A 10847-nucleotide genomic window follows, 5' to 3' on the forward strand; every position below is an offset into this window, starting at 1 on the left:
ATTTTGATTTAACTGTAAAAACGTTTTAGTTTTCATTATTTTTATGCCCCCCTTCGAAGAAGGAGGGGTATATTGTTCTGCAGATGTCTGTTGTTCGGTATGTAAACCAGTTCGTTTCTGGATGATAACTCAAAAATGCTTAGGCCTAGGATCATGAAAGTTGGTAGGGATGTTGGTCATAACCAGCAGATGACCCCTATTGATTTTGAGATCTGTAGATCAAAGGTCAAGGTCACAGTGACCCGGAACACTTAAACGGTTTCCAGATGATAACTCAAGAACGCTTGGGCCTAGGATCATGAAAGTTGATAGAAAGGTTGATCATGACCAGCAAATGACCCCTATTGATTTTGAGATCAGTAGGTCAAGATCAATGTTGCAGTGACCTGGAACAGTTAAAAGGTTTTCAGATGATAACTCAAGAACACTTGGGCCTATGATCATGAAAGTAGATAGGGAGGATGGTCATAACAAGCAAATGAACCCTAATGATTTTGAGATCAGTAGGTCAAAGGTCAAGGTCACTGTGACCCAGAACAGTTAAACAGTTTTGGGATGATAACTCAAGAATGCTTGGGCCTAGGATCATGAAAGTTGACAGGGAGGTTAATCATGACCAGCAGATATTCCCTAATGATTTTGAGGTCAGTACGTCAAAGGTCCATGTCACAGTGACCCGGAACATTTAAATGGTTTCCGGATGATAACTCAAGAACGCTTGGGCCTATGATCATGAAAGTTGATAGGGAGGATGGTCATGACCAGCAGATGACTCTTATTAGTTTTTGAGATCAGTAGGATAAAGGTCAATGTCATATTGACCTGGAACAGTTAAACCGTTTCTGGACGATAACTTGAGAATGCTTGGGCCTAGGATCACGAAACTTAATAGGGAGGTTGATCATGACCAGCATATGACCCCTATTGATTTTGAGGTCAATAGGTCAAATGTCAAGGTCACATTGACCCAGAGCAGTAGAAGTTTAAAAGTTTTATGTACAGTGACCAAACGGTTCCTGTTCCTTGTGCAATTACTGAATGCAGTAAGGGGGGGGGGGGGGGTGCAATTCGTGTTCTACTAGCTCTTGTTAACTAATACATTTGCTTAACTTTTAGCCTGCTAGTGGGATATGATAGAGCCTTTGCGACCATTGCAGATCAAGGTCAGCCAGCACAGATGTGACGGCTGATCGTGATCTGCAAAGTTCACTATTCAGTCAGTAAATTTTAAGTGAACACCCGTTAAAATAATAAATGGTACTGCCCAGACTGAATGATAGACCAGTCCATTTTAAAAATTTATCCAGGTTAAAGTTAACTTAAGTCTTCTTAAATGTCAAATATAACCATATAAATTTATCGGCTGTAATGCTGTTCGCTTTCAAAGCCTATTGCAATTTGAGAAACCGTTAGCGAACAGCATTGATCCTTACCAGACTGCGCGGATGCGCAAGCTTCGCAAACAAATTTTTTCGGCGACGCCGTCTAAATTCGTTTTCGTTACCTATGCCACGTGACTTCAGTTAACAAATCAAACTACTTGATAACGCATTATAGATAATTTATCAAAATGGAAGATTTATGTAACACTCTGCCTGATTGGTCGAGAGTGTCAATTTCTTTCACTCTGTTGATTGTGCTACGCTGAGTGAAATGTAGACAAAGCGTTTATCCTAAACGACGCTGTTCACAGTTTTAAAGCTAACTTTGGCTCAGTATATTTAGCAAGAATATTGATATATCTCAAAATGATAAGTAAGTTTAATAAATATGATAAGAACCTGTTCAAATACCAACATATATCAAATTAAAGAAAGAGCTGAATACGGACTACGTATCACATGAATAAGGGTGCGATAAGAGCCTTTTATGTAGAAAAGTGCTTTTTAAAAGATTTTCCATGTTACAATTGTCGTCTGTATATGAAAAGGTTTCTTGCTTTTATGACTTATTCAGATTGCATATTAAAATGAGTACTTGTTTGCTTTGATATATTTGTTATAAATTACTTAACTGATTTATTATATATGAATATCTTTCTTTAGTATGGTATGCAAATATTGAACTCAGTTAAAATCTGTTTTATTATATATATGCTATATAATGACTGAATCTCATTTAACTGAAATGAAGGTACGCTGCATACAGTTTATCTATGTGACATGACTACGGTCAAACTATGCTTATGAAACAGAAATATTGAACTAATTAAAATTGTATGTTTTGCTTGACCTTCACTATTTTATAGGTGTGACGTCATTGTCCAAAGATTCATGAATAGCGAATATGCATTTGTTAAAGCGGGATCAGTTGGCCTATTTTAGAAATAAATAAAAATAATAAATAAAAAAATCCTTTAATTGATTTTTTCTCATGTATTCTAATCAAACTTGATTTGTAGCATCTTTATTAGGCCCGCAGCCAACTTTGTTCAGCTGGGACATGTAACCCCTTTTAGGGGCTGCTAGAGCTAAAACTAGAAATGCCTTTATACAGCTTGAGGATCTTTGTCATACTTGGTCTGGAGCATCATTATAAGGTCCTCTTCCAAATTTATTTATATAGGAATTTGGGCCCTATTAGGGACCACTATAGCTAAAAGTAGATATGCCTTTTTTCGCATTAACAACTAAAATGTAATGGATTTTTATCAAACTCGACGTGTAACAATATTGTAAGGTCTCTTGCTATTTTGTTACAAATGGGGATAGGGGCCAATTTAGGTATAAATATAAACACGTTTAATGACCTCTTCTCATGAACCGCTTCATGAATCTTCATCAAACTACCGCTGTAATTATTCGTCTAAGGATAAACGAAACAAAATTGCAACCCTACGAAACCTTTGCGAAAAATTAAAAGAGAACCATTTAAATTGTTAAAGTGCGGTGTTTAGTTTTGCAAAATGTTAGATGAAAGATGAATGTTAGATGAAAAATTCATAAACTTCTTTCCTTATTACAATTCGCCGACCATCATTTTTAAAGATATTTCTTGTTTCCTAATGCAAATTCAAATGCACCTGGTCACTAGGCCAGGCAGGGAGAACGCGGTATTGAGAACAATAGGATTAGTGGAAGTAGACAGAGTAACTTTGAAGAAAATAACTTCTCACGATTAAACTCCGAAAATGTAGGCCAAACAAAATACTTTTCTGTTTTATCATTAAACGTCTGTGGTTTAGTATCCAAACAAAATACTCCAGAATTCAATTCTTTGATACAAAAATATGATGTTATTGGGCTTCAAGAAACAAAGACTGATTCGCTCGATACTGTTATTCTGGAAAACTTTAAATTATATTTTAAACATAGAAAAAAGATTGCCAATAGAAAATCAGGTGGTATTTGTGTAGCCTATAAAAGTAACCTTGAACCACTTATTTCTTTTGTTGATACCAACTGTCCTTTTGTGCAATGGTTCGTGATTCCTAATAAACTAACTAAAAAAGGAGATATAATGTATGGTGTGGTATACGTCCCACCCGAAAACTCTATATTCGCTGTCGATGATCCGTTTAATGAAATACAGGCAGAATTAGATACATTTGCAAACAGGTACGAACATATCTGTTTATTCGGCGACTGGAATTCCAGAACAAAACGTCTCCAAGAATATGTTGAACCAGATTATGATATTTTTCACGAGAATGACATGACCGATTTATTTAATGAACTATCACATGAAGCAAATGTATTTCTTGGTACAAATGTATACCAAGAAAGAAATAACGAAGACAAGTCTGTGAATAATTACGGCAATAAACTTATGGATTTTCTAAAATACAATAACATGTATATACTCAATGGACGGACTAATGGTGACCGCACTGGGTGTGTAACCAGCAAAAATGTTAGTACCATAGACTTATTTGTCAGTACAACTAGTATGTTTAAGTTGATCTCCAAGTTAAATTGTTAGATTTTTGTCTCTTGTATTCCGATGCTCATAATCCTGTTGAAATTATTTTTGAGTATGGAGATGCTATAATCCGAAATATACAGGAGAGTACAAATCAAAAACCTAAGTTATGGGATGAAAACCAAAAACAAGATTTTATTTCTAATATTGATGTTGGTAGTGTAAACAAAATATATGAAGAATTATGTCAGATTGAAAATGATAATACATGTACTCAGGAAATTGTTAACAAAATAGTAACAGATATATGTTGTGTATTTAGTAATAGTGTTGAAAATAGCTTTGTTAGAAACATTGTTAAAGATAAGCCAAGTGGTACTAGAAGGAAAACTAATTCTATGCCAAGGTGGTTCAATGCTGATTGTAAAACAGCACGGCGTAATTTTCACCGAGCAAAATATCTGTATAAATTACGGAAAAATGAATTACATAAGCAAAATTTGAAATCTTGCAGTAGATTATATAAAAAATCTATGAATGAAAATCATAAAAAATTCAAAAGGTCAAATGTAGAAAAACTAAAACAATTGAAAAAATCAAGCCCTAGAGAGTATTGGAAAATTTTGAATGGTGGCAAGAAAAATGTTGTTGCCGCACAGTTAAAAGATATGTACGATTTTTTCAAAAATGTTAACATTAGTAGTAATGGTGAAGATATGCCACCAGATAATGACATGCCAGATATACATACTATCAATAATGATATGCTTAACAGAGAAATATCAATTGAAGAAATTGAATTTGTTGTGAAAGCGCTAAAAAATAATAAAGCATGTGGCTTAGATGAAGTTTTGAATGAACATATAAAACACTCTATACCTATTTTGAAACATGTATACCATAAGCTTTTCAATATTGTTTTTAACCATGGTATTGTACCTGATTGTTGGACAGTTGGTATAATTAACCCGATATTTAAAAACAAGGGTGATGTTACTGAACCCAGCAATTATAGACCAATAACGATACTTAGTTGCTTTGGTAAATTGTTTACGTCTATATTAAATATACGCTTACAAAAATTTGCAGAGGCAAATGAGCTTATAAATCAGTATCAAGCAGGATTTAGAAAGGGATATTCCACCGTTGATAATATGTACGTACTTAAAATGCTTATCGATTTACTGCATAATTCTAGAAAGAAGCTTTTTTGTGCATTCATAGATTTGAAAAGTGCATTTGATACTATATATAGGCCAAAATTGTGGACAAAACTCAGTCATTATAATATAACTGGAAAGTTTTTAAATGTTGTTAAAAGTATTTATAATAATGCTAAAACATGTGTGTGTGTAAATGGTGAAAAATCGGAATTTTTTCCATGCACCATTGGTGTAAGACAGGGTGAAAATCTGTCACCTCTTTTGTTTTCATTCTATCTCAACGATCTACATGAATATTTTGAAAGCAGAAACAGTGCACAAGGAGTTACTCTAAATAATGAACTGATTGGTTTAGTTATTTGTTATTCTGTATGCAGACGACACTGTTATAGTATCAGAGTCGGCTATTGATTTACAAAATGCTATTAATTTATATGAATGTTATTGCTATAATTGGAAATTAACGGTCAATACATCCAAAACGAAAGTTATTGTATTTTCCAAAGGAAGACCCTTACAGTATAATTTTACTTATAAGAATGAGATTTTAGAAATTGTTGAAGAATACAAATATTTGGGTATATCATTTAGTAGAAGCGGTTGTTTTTCTAAGGCAAAACAGCATATTGCAAACCAAGCTACCAAAGCTATGTATTGTCTATTAAAAAAAGCAAAAAACCTACAATTACCTATAGATATGCAGATAGATTTATTTGATAAACTTGTTAAACCTATTTTATTGTATGGTTGTGAATGTTGGGGTTATGGTAATAATAATGTTCTTGAAAAAATACAACTGAAATATCTTAAACATATATTGGGTCTGAAATCAAGTACACCCAATTGCATTGTATACGGTGAAACTGGTGTTAAACCATTAAGTATTGATATAGATACCAGGATGGTTAGCTTTTGGTCTAAACTTGTTGTACCTAATGCTTTTAAGTTGTCTTGTTCCCTATAACTTTATAGTACTTAGCAATTTTAATAAATGTGCAAATGTTAATAGGCAGACATTTCAATGGATCAAACATATCCGTGATATATTTGTTAAATGTGGTTTACTTAATGTGTGGACTAATCAAGAATTTCCAAACCACAAATGGTTGATTGCATGCGTCAAACAGAAGTTGTCCGATCTATTTTTGAATGAATGGTATTCCACCATCAATAATTCAAGTAAATGTAAAAATTATCGATTGTTTAAAGAAAAAATTCCAGTTTGAACCTTACTTAGTTAATACACCTCATAACTTACTTAGATATGTAATTAAATTTAGAACGCGTAATAACAGACTCCCGGTTGAAACGGGAAGCTGGAATGGAACAGAACTTCACTTACGTAAATGTACACTGTGTAATTGTATAGGAAGTATAGGTGATGAATATCACTATTTGTTAGAATGTAAAGAACTGTCTGTATTAAGAAGAAGATTACTAGAACGACAAAATTTAAGACGCCCAAATATTATGCTGTTTAAATCTATTATGAACATCAACACAAAACATTTTGATAAATATAGACATTTTTGTATGTTTGTAAAGGAAATTATTATGAAATTTCATAACAGGTAAATTTTAGGAACTATATGTATTATGCAAAGTTTGAATTGTTTTCAATGCACTAACTGGTTTTATTAATTCGTCTCTGTTAGAAACGCCACCTGTTATCTATCGGGCCATTTTGTATTTGATATTTCTATGGAGAAGTAATATACATTGAAGTTTATAAATACATGTTGACTACTATTAAAAACGTATCTCCCTCCTTTGTACAAAACGAGACACGTACATGTTTACATATCTTTTATATATTATAATATGTATATTTGTTATAGCTCATATTGTCATGTACTACATGAATTGAGTATTGAATAAACTTAAACTTAAACTTAAACTAATAAACACTATCAAAACACCTTTTAAACACTATCAAAACCGCTTTCTCGGTGTTTGTTAGTGCGTTCCATTAGCGATCCATTGAAACAATCAAGAAATGGTTGCAATGGATCGCTAACGGAACGTGTTCCATTAAATGGATCGCGATTTTGAAGCGAGTTATTAACTTTACATAGTCATTCAGAAGGCTTTCTCCTCTTTTATCAGGAAACATTTGGTTTTAATCCCTTCAATTTACCATCACAGCATATCTTCTAGTTGCTATGGTTATGTTATATAATCTCATCTAAGGTATAATATAGAGGGACAGAAATTGGTGCATTTTGTAGGTAATAAGTGTAGAGGATGGACAGGATATGGATTTATTGAAGAGAAAATGGTGGTTGTTATTTCATTAATTTTCTATGATTTACAACTAAATTAAGGTATTTTCTTAATACTTACAATTCAGTATAAATAAATGCATGTTTACATTGTGATTCTTTAAAGATTTCAATAAAATAAGTGTATGTTAGAATTCAAAGATTTTATTTAATATAACATAATAGTTTTTGAATTGCTGATTCAAATGACCGGTACACTTACTTATAATTATGTAAACTAGCTAATTATTAATCAACGGTATGTTTCTCTTTGTCTATCTATATTTCACAATGAATTTCTGTTAGCTGCATGATTTATCAAATGATGTGTATAAAACTGTTTATCATTCTATTTGATAGATTAATTAATTGGCTCTTAAAAACAGTTCCCATTATTTGTTTGTATATATATATTTTCAATATCAATCTTTTCTTCAACAACTTGAAATAGCAATTATATTTTGATTTTATTAAAAGTTTCAAGCCTCACAATTTTATATCAATGAGGGGATTTTGACTATGCATCGAATGGGTTTTGACTACACATCAAGGGGTTTTTGACTACCCCATCATTTTTGCCAAGGGGATTATGACCACCCTGTCATTTTTGTTGAGGGGATTTTGACCACCATGCCATTTTTCAGCTGAGGGGGTTTTGACTGAGGGGATTTTGATATACACTCGATAAATCACAGTACACAGTCATGTAAAGGTATTGGTTTTATCGCGTGCGCATATTGCGTGTAGACACACGGTAAACGTTAATCGTATACAGTACATACATTAGTTTAAATCACAAGAAAATTCGTAATTTTGGATATAATTTGATTATTTTTGCATAAATCAATGAGGTATTGAATCCCCTTTTGATACATGTAAGTTTTATGGGATCCGGACATTTGCCACCCCCCCCCCCCCCCCCCAATGAAAAAGTGAAAAAGTGGACTGCTGGACATTTCCCCCCCAGTTGAAATGGTAGATAGGACATTTGCCCCCTCCCCCCAGTGCTTATTTCTGAAATGGACATTTGCCCCCCAATATTTTTGTCCTCCCAGTAATTTTGTACGAACTTGGTACATCATATTTTAGGGGACAATGTCTTTGTTTTATACAATTTAGTAGTAGATAATTGCCAAATTAACAAGTTTGAGTGTTAAAAACATTGCACTAATTAAGAAATTGTAACGCTGTTATGAGCACTTCTATTACTCAATAATATGCTATTATTTACCTTAACACCTAAAAGTAATTAACATATTTATCTAATTATTATCAATAAAACAGTTTTTTTTTACTGAAAATTTCCTTTTACAGTAATTTTGATAAAAAAACAACAAAAAATACAGTTATATATACTGGCATATAGTACAAAAATATTGAGGGGGGCAAATGTCCTTTCCGAAAATAAACAATGGGGGGGGGGGGGGGGGCAAATGTCCTATCTGCCATTTCAACTGGGGGGCAAATGTCCAGCAGTTCATTTTTAGCTCGACTATTCGAAGAATACTCTAGCTATTCTACTCAGCCTGGCGTCGGCTTCGGCGTCGGCGTCGGCGTCACACCTTGGTTAAGTTTTTGCATGCAAGTACATACAGCCATCAATTAAAGGCATATAGCTTTGAAACTTATTTTTTCTTTTTCTAGGTCAATTACCAACCTCTCTGGGTCAAGTCCGATAACTCTGACATGTATTTTGAGCAAATTATGCCCCCTTTTGGACTTAGAAAATTTTGGTTAAAGTTTAACATGCAAGTTACTATCTCTAAAACTAATACAGATATTGATTTGAAACTTCACATGTGTCTTCGGGGTTATAAAGCTAGTTGATAGCAACAAGTCCCATAACTCTGACTTTCATTTTGGCCAGATTATGCCCCCTTTTCGACTTAGAAAATTCTGCTTAAAGTTTTGCGTGCAAGTACATACAGCTATTTCTAAAAGGCATATAGATTTGAAACTTATTTTTTCTTTTTCTAGATCAATTACCAACCTCACTGGGTCAAGTCCCATAACTCTGACATGTATTTTGAGCAAATTATGCCCCCTTTTAGACTTAGAAAATTTTGGTTAAAGTTTTACATGCAAGTTACTATCTCCAAAACTAATGCAGATATTGATTTGAAACTTCACATGTGTCTTCGGGGTTATAAAACAAGTTGGTAGCATCAAGTCCCATAACTCTGACTTTCATTTTTGCCAAATTATGCTCCCTTTTGGACTTAGCAAATTCTGGTTAAAGTTTTGTGTGCAAGTACATACAACAATTACTAAAAGGCATATAGATTTGAAACTTATTTTTTCTTTTTCTAGATCAATTACCAACCTCACTGGGTCAAGTCCCATAACTCTGGCATGTATTTTGGGCAAATTATGCCCCCTTTTGGACTTTGACAATTCTGGTTAAAGTTTTACATGCGAGTTTCTATCTCCAAAACTAATGCAGATATTGAATTGAAGCTTCACATGTGCCTTCAGGGTTATAAAACTTGTTGATAGCAGCAAGTCCCATAACTGATATGCATTTTGGTCAAATTATGCCCCCTTTTAAACTTAAAACTCTTGTGATATTTAACCTTTTTGGGTAATATTTTCCTGCTTCTGGGACAATATTTCGAATAGTCGAGCTTGTATAAATAGGAAAATTGTAAATTCTAATCTAAATATCAGGCAAAAGTGATTTTTTTTTCATAATTCCACTGTGGCCTTGCTTTACTTTAAAGGGTCTGTAAACGCATACAAGTACTCGTTCTTCCCTTCCGGAATCCAACTTTGGAACAGGCTACCAGAAGAGGTATTGTCAGCCCCGTCCCTAGATGTCTTCAAGACCAGGATGGGCAGGCTACACATGTAACTCTGGAGCAGAATGTTTTTATCCTGTTTTTAGATGCACTGATTTTCCCTTCACACATGTATATAGTCACAATTTTGCGACGATGCTCCAGAGGAGTCCAGCACATTTTCCGGGGGAAGAAGAAGGTTTATGTTGTTTATGGGTGATATTTTTACATATATGTTCTTGAATTTCATCTAAAAAAACATTTAATTTTTCCCCCCATTTTCCCCCTCTATCATCATGTTACGGATGTGTTGCGTCGTGGACGTTTTTTAACTGCACTGTATATAGAAGTTGTTTTTAAAAAACCACATTGATTATTGTACAGACTTTTCTTGCACCGCAATGCGCTTGTGTGAGGATACGCCAGTAGGTGTCAGTACAATATTGGCGGAAGAAGAAGAAGAAGAACCCTAACGTTTAGTCAGTATAATTATATTCACGGGTGGTAAACGCGCAATCCCATTCCCGCTGGGAATACGCTTAAAATGGGTTGCGCAACGTCCGGTGCTAGTGTTGCGCGTAAAAAAAAGACGAAATTGAGGTATGGGAAGTTATGATTTTGCTTAGTATGAGACAAGAATAAATTTTCTCGAAAACAGCAAAATGCTATTCTGCACAAATATGATAATACATCACATGTGTAAAATATCTGGTTTGTAAGTTAAGATTCGGCTCTATTATCACAAAAACGCAGGCGACAAGAAGCGTGAAAAAAATATGAAATCA

The sequence above is a fragment of the Mercenaria mercenaria genome, chromosome 12 (assembly GCF_021730395.1).
Source record: "Mercenaria mercenaria strain notata chromosome 12, MADL_Memer_1, whole genome shotgun sequence".
Taxonomy (NCBI): domain Eukaryota; kingdom Metazoa; phylum Mollusca; class Bivalvia; order Venerida; family Veneridae; genus Mercenaria; species Mercenaria mercenaria.